This window comes from Lineus longissimus, chromosome 4, assembly GCF_910592395.1.
Source record: "Lineus longissimus chromosome 4, tnLinLong1.2, whole genome shotgun sequence".
Lineage (NCBI taxonomy): Eukaryota > Metazoa > Nemertea > Pilidiophora > Heteronemertea > Lineidae > Lineus > Lineus longissimus.
Genome location: NC_088311.1, coordinates 20,067,670 through 20,082,723, shown reverse-complemented (window position 1 = coordinate 20,082,723; position 15,054 = coordinate 20,067,670). Strand labels below are relative to the sequence as shown.

Genomic DNA, 15,054 nt, shown 5'->3' with positions numbered 1-15,054 from the left:
TCTACTCTTGAGTGACATCGTATGATTGGGTTAGTGTTTTTAGCCTGTTGGGTGAGTAGCGCTTGCATCCAATATTTACCGATTATGGTGTGCAGTGCTTCTTAGCAGATACCCATGAAATGTGTTGTATGTTTGTCATAGCTATAGGGTAGCGATGTATGATTTTACGAATCCACATGTATGAATTATTTTCTTTTTCAGGATTTCCTGTTTTACATGTACATATATAGTTGATCAGTTATCCTCTTTCGCTACAGGCAAAATTTCACGCTCATATCATGCTTTGCCGGCACAATTAAGATATATTTTATATTTCTAGCGTGCCCCGTACAAACCTTGTTTGTGAAAAATCTATAGAAGTTTGGTGTAAATGATAAACATGATAAAGGTGAATGATAATTTAAATTCAAAAGATAACAGTTAAAAAGTCATAAAGCATTTGACTTTGTCCCTTTAGCATGTTTAACATTGGTGCACTTGTTCCTTTAACATGTCAGTGCATGTGTATCTTTGTTCCTGGAGTATTATATACAGCTTTACTCTTTTGTTAAAAAAACAATATGCTTTTGTATCGGGTATGTTATTCGTATTTTTCCGATACTACTAGCTACATTTGTATTATTGAATTTGATCGGTTGTACAATAGAAAACGCCAACGATATCTCCCACATACTCTCTATTTGGAACCTGTTTGTATTGTTAAATATTGATGTGATCAAAAAAAGGGACTTGTTTATTCCCCATTTTCTGTGCATACTTTGGTGTGTTTTTACCAGATTAACAGATCATGTATCACAGCTAGTCTGCAAAACTGGACCATTCGTGGACGGATATCATTTCTCTGTCGTGTCGTGTATCGTGTTGATACAGGAATTAGACTACCCTAGACTTGAATTGGAATGCGAGTTGGACCTCCTCAGGCTAAATACCTAGTCGCTGGCCTTTGATTTTGGGTGAAGTATAATCTCCATTCTCTTCTGACAGTAGAAGCGCCAATGTTATTCGCTTTGAACATGTCAAATTTTGGCTCACCTAGTGAGCTCTTACAGTTAGGAGCATCCCTCGTTCTCCGTTAGCACAACACGTTTTGTAACCACTGGGACTAAAACTTTGTACATAGGTAAGATCTCTGATGCGCATCTGTTTATGTTATCCATCCATTAAATCCCTTGAGCATTGCCTAGCCGGACATGTTTTTGTTTTCACGATCATAAGACATCAACAGGCTGAATCTGCATAAGCCGCGATGGAGCACGTTCTCCAGGGAGACATTAACCTGTGTAAGTGATTGAAGGCAAGTGAGACTGCTTCCACCCATCAGGTGATTGGCTCAGCTGTGTCGATCTATTCAGCTGGTAAATATTGACATTCGTGCCACCCGAAGTCTGTCAGTGAATGCGTGCTGGTGATGGCGAGATGCAGTTATTGACTCAGAAGGACTACCTGTTGGAAGTAATTTTACTCGGTGCTTAGAGTGCAAATACTGTAGCCTGCCTGTTTCACTGAAAGGCTCTGTGCAACCTGTTTGAGTTGTTTGGTGGATTACTCTGTGCTACCTATTTGAGTGGAGTACTGTGTGCTGCCTGTTTGAGTGAAGTAATCTGTGCTACCTGTTTGAGTGGAGCACTTAGTGCTACCTGTTTAGGTGGAGCAGTTGGTGTTACTCGTTTGGTTGAAATAATCTGTGCCACCTGTTTAAGTAATAGCTTGGTGTTACCTGTGGATTGAAACTCTCTGTGCTGCCTGTTTGAGTGAAGTAATCCTGTGCTACCTGTTTAAGTAATAGCTTGGTGTTACCTGTGGATTGAAACTCTCTGTGCTGCCTGTTTGAGTGAAGTAATCCTGTGCTACCTGTTTAAGTAATAGCTTGGTATTACCTATGGATTGAAACTCTCTGTGCTGCCTGTTTGAGTGAAGTAATCCTGTGCTACCTGTTTAAGTAATAGCTTGGTGTTACCTGTGGATTGAAACTCTCTGTGCTGCCTGTTTTAATTCTGTGCTACCTGTTTTAGTGGTGTGCTTGATGCTACCTGTACGGTTGAAATACTCTGTGCTATCAGTTTAGGTGGAGTTCTCTGTTCTACCTCTTTGAGTAGAGTACTCTAGTTGCACTACCTGTTCGGTTGAAATACTCGATGCTACCTATCTGAGTAGAGGTGGGGGTGCGCTGCCTATTCGCTGGAAATATTCGTTGCTTCCTGGTTGAGTTGAGTACTCAGTGCTACCTGTTTGAGTGAAGTACTCTGTGCTACCTGTTTGAGTGGAGAGTTGTTTGCTGCCTGTTCAGTCAAAATACTCTTCTCTATCTGTCCCAGGCAATGGTTCTGTCTTATCATATTGTTTTGTTTCATCATGTTGAAGTCCAATTGGTGATACAGGGAAGTCAGCTTGTCAGTTAGGCACCCTTCTCATCGAAGAACACATGCCGGAATCGTCATGTCAGTGTAACGTTCGATTAATTGACCCAGGCATCACGGCTTTCGGATTATCGGAAAATATGCCCAATCGAGTCACTGTTTGAAGGTTGCTGCTGTCGTGCTGAACTAATCGATGAAATGACTCCGGGTGTTCAGCAGTGCCCGGGCAGATCATTATCGAAGACTGTGACTGCTCAGTCAGCTGTGAACAGGTTTTTTTGTGGTGGCTCGAGGGAATTTGTCTTTTTGATTCTTGAATAAAATGTGCACGTGTTGAGAACAATAGTTCAGGAGTTGAGTACTACGGTTAAGGAGTTGAGTGCTATGGTTGAGGAGTTGAGTTCTGTGGTAAAGGAGTCAAGTCCCAATGTTCTGTATCATGGTTTAGGTATGCCTTTTTAGCTCAGCTGACAAAGTCAGCTGAGCTTGTTAAACAAGCTGCTCAGTGGCGTCCGTCTGTCAGTCCGTCCGTCCGTCCGTCCGTCCGTCCGTTAAACCCATGGTGCACATTTTGTAACCGTAAGACCTAGAGACTTCAATTTTGCATTTCTGGATACTTCTGGTCAAACTCTACTTTCAAAACAAAATTTGTCGCCATTCGACCTACTTCCTGCGAGCGAGAGCGCATGAAGGAAACTGGCCTATATCGGCCTAGGAGCAGCAGAATTAGTCGAAATATGCTTTAATATTAAGATAAAATTCTTGAAAAACTATTTTATTGAGAAAAAGTTCAAAATTTTAACAGGAGAGGGCGCTACCTGCCTTTTAATTATTTCTGCTGATTCAAATTCCCGCCCGATGACGTCAGCCATCAATGAAGTCTCCTATTTGCCAGTTCTCAAAACATGGCAGCTAAACAAAAAAGCAGCAGTAGCTCCAGGAATAAATCACTGTTCACTTCAGCTTCGTAATCGATTGTACCCCCACTTTATTGTGTTTTGTGTGGTGTTCCAATTCAATCAACGATGTGAGGCCTTATTATGTTGGTTTTAATTGAGAAGGTGCATTTTAGCGGCCTACGAAATACCGAAGCGGAGACAAAATGGCGGCATGTTGTTTACTCGATCCATGTGCAATAATCTTGGAACTCAATGACACTCAGCTCGATGACGATGGCCCGCTACCTGGCTACGGGCTAGTACTACGGTAGTCTGGTAGGCGATATTATCACCAGTTCGTTTCAGTGGTAGTCGTAAGGTCTTCAGGGACTACTTTCAGAAATTAGTTCTTGAAAATTTGGCCACATTTCTGTGAAAACGATATCGGAAGTGCATGCTCTGTTATTCGCGATGACATCGCCGATGTATTTTGAAGTGGAGAATTCCCACAGTATGTGCAGTGAATCGGCATGATTCTGTTCGCCTATTAAGTTTTAGTTCTACGATTCTTTCATGAGTAAAAAGTAGACATTCTAAGCAATACAATAATGTCACTCCCATAAAAATTGATTGGAAATTGAGGGAGCTACGGCACTCTCTTCGGCAACTGACAGCGCTGAAAAAATACATTGCATACTAGCGTAGGGAATCACCAGAAATGACGTCATCGCTGGTCTAAATAGAAAACTACGGTGGCGCAGTAGAGCACAAGAAAAGGTTTAGCATTAACTTCGTCATGCAAGCTTCAGCAACAAAACGATTTCTCATGAATGATTTACTTGATCATCATCAGCTTGTTTCCCCTGATAGATAAAAAAATGATTTACAATTTCCACCAAAGTTTTCTATTTTGTGTATAGTCACATGTTATTTAACTGGCAAGGAGCCAAGCAGACAATCAAAACTTACTATGGTTCAATAAAACATAATTTTCTTAACTCTGTCATATTTTTCACTTTCATACTAAACAACGCAGGTTTCCCTTCATGACCCAAGAATAATTCTTTAGACATTTTTAATGACTCGGAATCCATGCACTCTGATTCTCCATAAATGGATGTATGGTTTGACCAATTCTTGCATGACATGTCCACCAAACAAAATGTGAATGCAGTCCGGCAAAGAGGAACAACCAACCATTCACTTCGACTTTTAAAGGCTACATGGTTCCAAGAAAATACATTTATACTACCAAGTAAAAGGTTCATCCTACATTTTCGTTCATATGTAGTCTAGCATTTACTTGTTTTGGTAGCAAATACTGATTTCTAAAAATCCTTTGCTTTCACAAGAACTAAACTATTCCAATTTTTGAAGCATACTAATTACTTCAAAATCTGGAGTAAAAGCTTATGCTAGTTTTTATTCATATGGCCCATCAACAGGTGCATACCATAAACCATGAGAATGTTCCAACAGTGGCATAATTATGTCAACCAAAAACATTGGTACCGTAGTGAACGCAAAAGGATATCAAATACCATGGAGCATGCCATTTTCATGCATAATGAACTAAACACCGGGAAGATATTAATGATATTAACTCAGCTGAGCGCCAGGCCCTTGGGCCTCTTGTTTTCATTGTGAGATTCATGTTGGATTTAAGATGTCAATTTTATTCTATGCTGTAAGTGATAGCGTCAGTTAATGAGCAATCATCATCAGCATCAGAACTCTTTTGATAGAGTCACTTCATGAATGGTCATCATCAGCATAAGCTCTCCTTTGATAGAGTCTTTTCATGAACCATCATAATCAGCATATACTTTGATAGAGTCTTTTCATGAACCATCATAATCAGCATATACTTTGATAGAGTCTGTTCATGAACCATCATAATCAGCATATACATTGATAGATTCAGTTCATGAACCATCATAATCAGCATATACTTTGATAGCGTCTGTTCATGAACCATCATAATCAGCATATACATTGATAGATTCAGTTCATGAACCATCATAATCAGCATATACTTTGATAGAGTCAGTTCATGAACCATCATAATCAGCATATACTTTGATAGAGTCTTTTCATGAACCATCATAATCAGCATGTACTTTGATAGTCAGTTCATGAACCATCATAATCAGCATATACTTTGATGGAGTCTGTTCATGAACCATCATAATCAGCATATACTTTGATAGAGTCAGTTGATGAACCATTATTATCAGTATCAGCACTCCTTTGATAGATTTTGTTCATGAGCCATCATCATCAGCATCAGCACTCCTTCGATAGACTCAGTTCATGAACTGTGGTTACTGGCATCAGGACTACTTTGATTGAGTCGGTTCATGAACCATCATCATCAGCATCAAAATGAAATAAAACCGATAAGGTTGATGTTCAGTGTCAGGGGGTGCTATCTCCTCGTACAATTTATGCAAAGGCAATGAATAGCGTTATTGCCTTGGAATCCAGCAACGCAGTGCAGAAATATTGACTTTAATTCAGTGCTTCGCCATCTGTAAATATATTCATTGGAATCACTGCGAACACGTTGGGAGGGATGTTACGACAAGTACCAGGAATTGATGTCAAAATTAACGTAAACTCTATGTATGAATAATTTGTTGAAATCGTGGAACTTAATATCTTCTTCTTGCATTTCGTGGATAATGTGAAAATTGATATGACGTATGGTGCGGGAACTTTTAAATTGGCTTCGATCGTCTCATGGTAACAGCTAATCAATCAGATAGCAAAGGTGTAGCCACGATTTCCAGAGAGAGGGCTGTTTTTCAGCATAATAATGGCAATTCATTTCGAAAAGGAGTTTCAGCTCAGGGCTATGCTTATGAAGAGCATTTAATCCGATCAGTAATTCTTCTGTGGATATATAGCAAAACACGATTTACATGCTACATGTAACAAGGATTTGACTGCTGGCGACTTGGTGGGTATTTTATGGCAATCTTTAATGCGGCAAAGAATGTTTATGTAAATGTTCAGATGAAAGCAAGCGCTGTAATCATTGTTCTCTCTTGCTCCTATCCACATGGGCTTATGCAGGATGAAAAAAGTGTTACCCTTTTGCAGCAAAAGCCGGGTTGAAATGCCCTTTCCAATGAGGATGCAGTGCATATCCTGTGTGGATTCTTCATGCATGGGAACGCCCGTTCCTATTACATCATGGAAATTGTTTCCAATAACTGTAACATCTTGAGGAGGCAACTCTATTACTTTCGTATCACATTGACATACTTCTCAAGCCTTCTCGCTTATGCATGTGTGAAGTGTCTGAGAAAGCAACAGAATGTTTGGGGCCTGAGGCTGTACAGGCAAGCTTGTCCATGTGTTAAGAAGTGGAAAAGTGAAAAAAACTCTCTCAATCTTTCTTCAGGAAAGTGCTCAAGTCATTGCTTCCTAATTTGTTCTGAAGCTGTCTGTAGGCTATCAATTGAGTAACACATAAAGGTGGTGTTATTAATCTGTTTCATTTTGAGCACATGTAACTAAATCAGTCTTTAGATGAATTTCTCTTAAAAAATGTGTTCTGGTGTCTATTTCTCATTCAGGTCGCAGGCCACTGATGTGTCATATATCATTCTAAAAATGGATTTCGTTCACAGCCAACCGTTAACAATAACTCCATATCTGTCTTTGGCCCTAAGCGCCTACAAGTATGGGTCATATATATCAGTAGGTTATATCAGGAAACTGTCACAGTTTAGCCAATTTCATTGGTTTTGCGGTCAGCTGCATTTACCAAGCTAATAACTTTACATCAAACCTACGGCCTTAATAACCCTGCCGTTTGCCGCATTCGCCGTAAAATTCCTGCGGCAGTAGAATTTGACGCCTATGAAACTAAAGCTGACCGAACCATAAGAACACGATTGATTAGATGTGTATCAGCGACCATGCCAGGGGCTAACCAAATTAGCTCGGTCCTAATCAGTAGCTTGGAGAGGGATTTAATCAGGCTCAGTAACACTGGAGTAATTATTAATCGGGAATATGATTAGAGACTTATGGCTGGTGAACTGATGGTGACGAAAGACTCGTTGACAAGTAGTACGGTTTGAATGCGAGTCTAAGGGATAATCTCAAATTTTGCTTAAAGGTGGGGGAGTTGAACCCCCAGAACCCTTCCCCTGTATCCACCCCTGACCAGCTGTTGGCTACCGGAGCCAAGACCTGATACCATTCTATCACTAAAGACTAATGAGACTATGAGACTTGCCAGAGGAGAGACCTCAGTTTACAATGGTTTAGTTTGTGTTGAGCAAAACTAGTCCTAGTTGTAAACCGATATAGGCCCATCTTGCCATATATACATTAATCAATCAACCATTTCAATATTTGAGCTCCGATATCGATCAGAAAGTGCCGCTGCCTCAGTGATCATATTTATGAATATGGGAAACATGCATTTATCAATTATGGATGATAATCAAGTTTGCTCCACTGTGATATACCGTGCTGGGTCGAACGCGGAGGTGGTAATCAGCTTTGCTCCGAGCACAAAGGAGCAACAAAGCTCTTGTTTCTAAAGTCTGAGCGTCATATTAGACATTTTGCGGAGATTGATGTTATTACCACCAGATTTTTGCGGGCATTTTATTCCTGTGGATCTTGCCAATAACCCTGATTTGTGATAATAAAAAAAGATGAAAAAAAATTTTGATTGGATTTTCTATTGTGCCAAGATAAAAAATGTAAACGTTTTTCTTTCAAAATTTTTGCGAATCTTTAAATAAAAAGCACGAATATTTTGCAAAAATGGAGCAGGTGGTACAAAACTGTCCTCAGATTGTCAGTTTTCTGTTAATTTTTAGATTGAAAAAAGCTTTTCGATGTATGAATTATATATTGAAAGTGCTTGGTCAGCACTTTCTAACGGCACTATTTGTTTCATGAAAATAGTTTTATTGACTTATAGCTGTATTCATACGATACATTGAATCTGAAATGTTTACGATATTTGAAATTTCGATATGACCGCGGCCCTTAGGGAATCAGTATGAATCGTTTTTGCCGATAAGCTTCCGATAATGATAAGGACACCACCCAACCTCCAGATAAATGATCCGTTCTGTCGACTATTGGTTTTCATACCTTTTAGTCGATGCGAACCGGTTCATATTGCAACTGACCCATAGATTATCTATGGGAAATTGAGGAAATTGACACGGACAGGTATCGCCAGTATATCTGGTGTCACAGAGCCAAAACATCAATATTTCCCAATATGCCAGTATTGTCACCTGGTCCTGTCCCAATATTTTCATTTCTGATGTTGGAAATCTATACGACAAGTGTGCTGCACCATATTTGAACATTGTTTGTCAGATGGAATTATAGAGTTGTTTGGACTTGCCGGCAGTCTAGACGAGTCACATGCCATCAATGGCTTCTGTTGCAATATTGTTGATTTGGCAAATTACACTTCTCCATTTTGGCTGGGTTTTTAAGCATGTTCTTTAAAACCTATATCACCTGCCAGCTAGAACATAGAGTTCCAGCTCTGTCGCATGTTTGCATCGTCCTAACTTGGCATACCATCCATCTTGTGGTGGGACATTCATCAACATTCCCTGCTGACATGTTTGACTACTTCGGATAATGACAGGACATACATCATATTGCTAGGTGAAGGTTTTCAATGACTGTTCTGTGTTCCAATATTTTGACAAAAAGGATTGGTTTTTAGTCCATTACCCACACAAACCTGGTACTTTGGAGAGTTGATGCAAAAAGGGTATCACTTGAAATGTCTATAGACATGGTAGAAAATTTTGCCCATTTTCTGATGACTCCCCATCCTTCCTGCTGCTAGATGCAATCGTCCAGGACTTTGTCAGTAACCCTACATTTATACATTCTCAAAGAATTTGCCCAAGTGGTGAGTTAAACACCTGATCTCTCCTGATGGTCCTGCGTAATAAAGGATGCGTGACTTCACAAAGTGGCATGAATGAATCTGCAGTTGCACTGATGGCCAAATGTGTGGGTTTCGTTTAATTTCAAAATTGACATTTTTGCGAAAAAACTGTTTTAGGTAAATTTGACTGTACTCTTGGGCATAGTTGGTGAGCGAGCTATTTGAATGAATGAAGATGAATGACATTATCCACAAGTTGAACTTGCTTGCTTTACCCATATTCAAGAATTTAAATAAAACTGCTTGACTTCAGATAAGACAGGCAATTGTTGCAGGTACAAGTGATGACAACCACAAACAAGTGATTTTCATTGCATGCTACTGTGATCAAAAATCTCTTGTTTTCGTGTCTAGTACATATAGTATAACGGCTATGATGACGTATGCTTTAAGCTAAGAAGGATTGTCAACGCTGTCATTGATTCAGCCTGTCAGAGCTCGACATCATTTTAAACCTGATTCAGTCAGTTTTGAAAAAGTGAAGAAATTGGATTAATCGATGGCTTGGGGAATGGAAGATGACACATTCCTACACTCCAATTGGATTAAAAGGTGTTTAAATGAACCCCGAAGCCAGGGTACTGGGTTGCAAGGAAGTCAACATGTTGGGTCAATGTCAGTGCAAGATTGGATTAGATGAAGTTGAATGAAGTCAGATTTTTGGCAGCAAAAATTAAGTGATCCACTTGTAAGACCACTTGATTAAAAGCAAAGTCTGTGTCACCAATCCATTGCCTGTCCAAATTTAACATGTTGAATGGCACTAAATACCCATGTGTATATTTTGGAGCCTAACATGAATATTCAGAAAGGGTCTTAGAAGAGAGAGCTAGAGTGTCTTCAGAGGACTACAAGTCAGTTTAACCCAGCAACCCGCTGGACTAATGGACATCAATGGGTGTTTCCAAGCATAGCGATCCGTTACTATGGCAATAGCAATTTTGATTATAACCTGGCGAAATTACATTTGACCATAAGAGAAGAACACCATTGACGTTGACAAGATCAGATATGGGTATCATTGGCCTGACATCTTGATCACATAGGATCATACCAACAGATGGACCCCATCACTTAGAAATTGGTCAATCAGTCAAGGTATGAAAGAAGCTGGGATGCGCTCCATAAATTGGCTGAAAATATGTGTATATTTTTCATATGGATGTATGCATTAATGCACACAAGTTCCAGTCAATACAGATTGAAGTCAACAATTCTCTGAATCCAGTATAAGTTGGTTTGAAAGTACTCTACAGATTGTGTAGTAATTTGTGCAGAATGTGCTATCTTCTTAACCTGAATTCGCTTAAAAGTTGCTGAATCTAGGCTTTGCCCCTCCATCTTGTATTTTTGTTCCCATTAATGTTGTGGATCAACCTTTAAAAGGTTACTAAGCCCTAGCTGTGATCTCATCATTTACTAACTTTCATCTTCTTTGGCTCAGGGAAATTGAGCCTGATCGACATAATCTGCTCCCAACTTTCTGGGACAACTCGAAATGTGAGCTTAAGCCTTCCCTGACATTGCAACTCTGGTACAGGGTCTCAGCCTTCAGTCTCATTGAGAGGAATAAAACACGAAAAGCAATGCAGATAAAAGCAGAGATGCTAATCCAGTGCCCTGTACTCAGAGAAGGGCCCTTTCATTTCTGGAAGCTGGCCATTTTGCCTGCGGCGTTGATCACTGCAGCTCATCGCATTGATCGCCTTGATCTCTTATCTCGAACTTGGCAATGATAGGGGCAAGTTTACCACATAATGAAATGCAGAAACAAAAACCGAACCGGTAACATCGTGATCTTGATGCTCAAATGATCCAAGTCCCCCAGCACCTAACGAAACTTTCAATCATGCCAGTGTTGTATTTCCCTTTTGGGTTATCCTATCTTCCATGATGAATCTACTTCCATTAGCCAATGCTCCCTCGACAATAACGTGTTGCATAATTCAGCTCAATGCTAGGGTGTGGTTCAACATTGAATTTGTTCTGGTTCGTGACATCTGGTAGTGCTACGATAGTGCAAACTTGCAGTCTCTAAAACGTTTGTAAGAAGTCTCCACTGAAATTACTTTCAAGTGTCCTTGGATTAGGGTGCTATATGCAACAGGACTCCACTAAGGCAATAGCGATACCTTCGTGATACTTCAAGTAGCTCATTCAGTGTCTTCCTCTTATTTCGACAAGTCTTTGTCTTTTCTGAAAGGTTCTCAAGATATAATGATACCAATCTATCCCTTTGATAAAGTTTCGAATAAGCTTATTCCAAATCCTCTACTAGTATTACTTACAAAAAAGAACCTTCCCTGAAAACTATTGTTTTGCATATTAGTAGATTTGGGTACGTGGACGTCTTCTCATTTTGGTGACAAATCTGTTCAAGCTGTCTCAATTGTACTGTTTAGCTAATAAGCTCTGAAACAAGAGGCAAATAGGCTGTAAAACATTTTGGGCTATCGAAGCTGGCCTGAAGTGTCATGGTAAAGTGTAGGCTAACCTTAAGTAAATCAGTGATGACCCTTGTTTGCCTCGTTCATGAAAATGTAGACTTTGACATTTTTCCATCATGATTTCATATAATCCTTATCAGCTTACAAGAGAAAGCACTTAGGAAAGTCTACAGGTCTCTTTGTTTTTTCGTCAGCTGAACTTTCTAAGTCAATAATGGTCTTGTTTTTTAAATTCCTCCAATGTTTAAAGTGATGCTTCACCTTATCAGTTCTCAAGGCTAAAATATAATCAATCAACAAAAGCTGTCTCTTTGACATGTTGGTGTGGATATGGGCTCCTCGATATCCACTTATTTTCGTGAAAAATGTTGTTTTGTCTCGCATGGGATGGAAAACTTTTTTTTAAAAAGTTTCCAGGACGAATTAGCCTTCTGTGGAGCTGCATAGCTCCAATGGTGGTCTGCCTCACAATATGGCATGGGTTTGAATCCAGGAAGCCCAGGTCAGTGAAATCTCATGGAGTCATAGGCATGGGGTTCACAGAGGAAGCAACTCTCCTGGCTATTCACAGCAGAACATGCAGAATAGGGCTTCATTCTCAGATTAAACGGAACTGGCAATGAAGAGGAAGAAGAAGAAGAAGAGGCTTACTTTATTCATGTTTGTTTTTATTCACTGATTATAGATTATTTTGGGAAATGTCGCAGCAGGATTAGACCTTGAATGCTCACCTGACAATTCTGCCATTGATTTTCGATCACAAACATGAATTGTCAAAGATTTCTATCAAACTAACACTATTGGAAAAAGTGGATTTGTCACAAAATGAATAGTCTCTTTCATTGGCGAAAGTATTGACATCTCTGGATGCGTGGGAAGGGAAAACAGGTGGATTTGAATGGAGGAATCAGCAGCCATCTCTCTGAGTCTATCCCACCTCTGAGAGTCATGGAGTAAAATCCAGCCTTGTTATGCACTGTGCTAATCGGCAAAGATCTATGGTATGTAATGTCGGCCATTCCCATTCATGGATCATCTTATAGATATGTCTACCTCAATGATTGACAACGATGTGATCCTACATGTAGTTGGTCATCCTAAAGCCTTGCCATAGGCCATCCTTCTATCTTTCATTCAAAGCAAGGTGTAATCTTATGCATGTCCTTGTCTATTCCCATCTCTGGATGATTGTGTACTAGATACGCCAACCCCGAGGCGATTGATAAAGATGTCATAGTTGGTCATTCAAAGCCTTGCCTCGGGCCATCCTCCCCGCTTCCATTCAGAGTCAGACCAAAGTGGTGTTCAATCACCGATGCCTCCATCAGTTGCATGCTTGACTAATCATGGTTTACAGCGAAATGCTGAGGCAGCTGGTTGATGGACAGCTGGTTTGGGAAGGGCTTGGATGTAGGGTATCATGAGAATGTTAAAGAAAAGAGCCATATGGGCCAGAATGACATGGCATCACTGATAGGTGTCTCTGCCATCTTACTATACATTGTCATTCTTCATGCTCATATGAAGAATACCTTATCATACTAGACCGAGTTCTCTAGCTGTGTGTATTGGGCTTCTGATCCTGGAGACCACAGCCAATTGGACTTCCCGATCTGGTCATTGTAAGGTGAAGGATTTTGAGCTTTTGAAACTGGTTAGATTGTGCAATGAAAAAGTCTCCCCATCATCACATCATCGATACAATCTCCGTCATACCACTGCCTGGATTAGAAAAAATCGTTTTGTTTACGATTAGGCCCCAACAATCTTATGTGACAGCTCTCAGCATATCCCATTCACTTTCCAGCTCTAGAGACTTATCAACGAAGGCCCTCCACTCTTAGTAGCTTATTGTGCCCTAAGTCTCATCTTCGTGAGACTATTGTTTGCTGAAGAAGGCTAAATGAAAAAAATATAGTTTCTTATTCTTGCAGTTCTCAAGTTGGCGATGTCGCTCAAGCACTGTCAAGAGGTGCAATTTTTTCTTCGACGTGTTGAACTTATTGTTTGGACTGAATAAAAATCGGTATCATTGTTAGCAATGTAGCTAACAATGCTGCATTTAGTTCCAGTACAAGTGAATTTCTCCTCACTAGCAGAGGCTCAAGCCCTTGAAGCACACTTGCCAGGCGAGCTCTCTGACTAGAGAGCTGAGGGAAAAAACCCACAGCCAAGTGGGAAATAGTGGATGGCTGTGGGGTGAGAGGGATGATATCGCTGGAATACTGAATAGTGTATGGTGTCATTCTTAGCAGGTCTCAGGTGCAGACATTTTTGCTGGTGTACTTAAATCTTCCAGTGACAGTAATAATGGGTCACCTGTGTAAGATTCCTGTTCAGAAAAAAATTCATGCCAGTTGTCCATGCTTTGAGAAATCTATTTGATGGTCGTACACCTCATTGTATGTTCAAACTATCCTTCGACCACAAAGAAAACAAAGAATCACTTGGGCTGGCCTTATCTAAGAGCCTTATATGGAGACGACCTTCACTATCCCCATTAGCTTAAGGATGTCAAAAGCAAAACATATTCGCCTGATAGGATTTTTATTGTCATCCCTGTTTTTGTTTGAGTGTCCTCGATGCTCAGTAATGTGATTAGAGTAGGACAGGGGGTTACAGGAAAATGGCATGTTTATCAGTCTCTTAGTGATTGGGTGCAGCTTGATGGATGTGCTAGGGTACAGTAGCGTTGTAGCTGATAATCTCTGAGTGATCGTGTTCTGTGCAAGGAATTTAGTGTTGTTGCCAAAGGGCTCGGTTTTCGGTCTCTGAGTGTTCATGTTACGTCCGATGAGGTAGTGTTGTAGGTGAAGGTCTCAGTATAAATCAGACTGTGATTGTGTGCTGTGCATTGAAGTAGCTTTGTAGCCAAGATAACTCTGTGATCAGTCTCTGTGTGGTCCTGTGCTGTGTGATAGGTGTGCATGATGACTATAGTGTTGTAGCCGAACAACCCAGTTATCAGTCTCTTGGTAATCGTGTTCTGTGTGATGAAGTTGTGTTGTAGCCAAAGGACCAGTCTCTGAGTGACATAGTGTCAGCTTCATGATCCGATTTTTATGGTTTTACACATTTTCTTACAACTATCAGCCTTCTATCTTATCATCCCTCAGACCACAAACAATAATCTAAGGCTCAATAGAGCAATACAAAGGGTTGAGCGGGAGGATAATTCGTCAAGCAGATTCATCGAGCTTGGAGTGTGTCCTCGGCTGACCACAGTATTAGGCTATGCAAACCAAGGTTCATGACCACACATAATCGATGCTTTCCGTTAAGAATAAATAAAGGCTAGCTTGCTTTGGTTAATAAACTGAATCAAGGGGAGGATGAATTCCCGATGGATGTCTTTTATTCAGTCTGCGGGTATACCAATGTAATTTGCAGAATTCTGCATGGTATTGTCGCAGTTAAAC

General features: G+C 40.2%; 1 protein-coding gene across 24 annotated transcripts in view; it reads left to right on the top strand.

Moving 5' to 3' along the window:
- LOC135486577 (multiple PDZ domain protein-like) overlaps positions 1–15,054 on the top strand; it is a 242,447-nt gene that overhangs the window by 173,033 nt on the left and 54,360 nt on the right. The gene's annotated exons all lie outside the window — the stretch shown is intronic.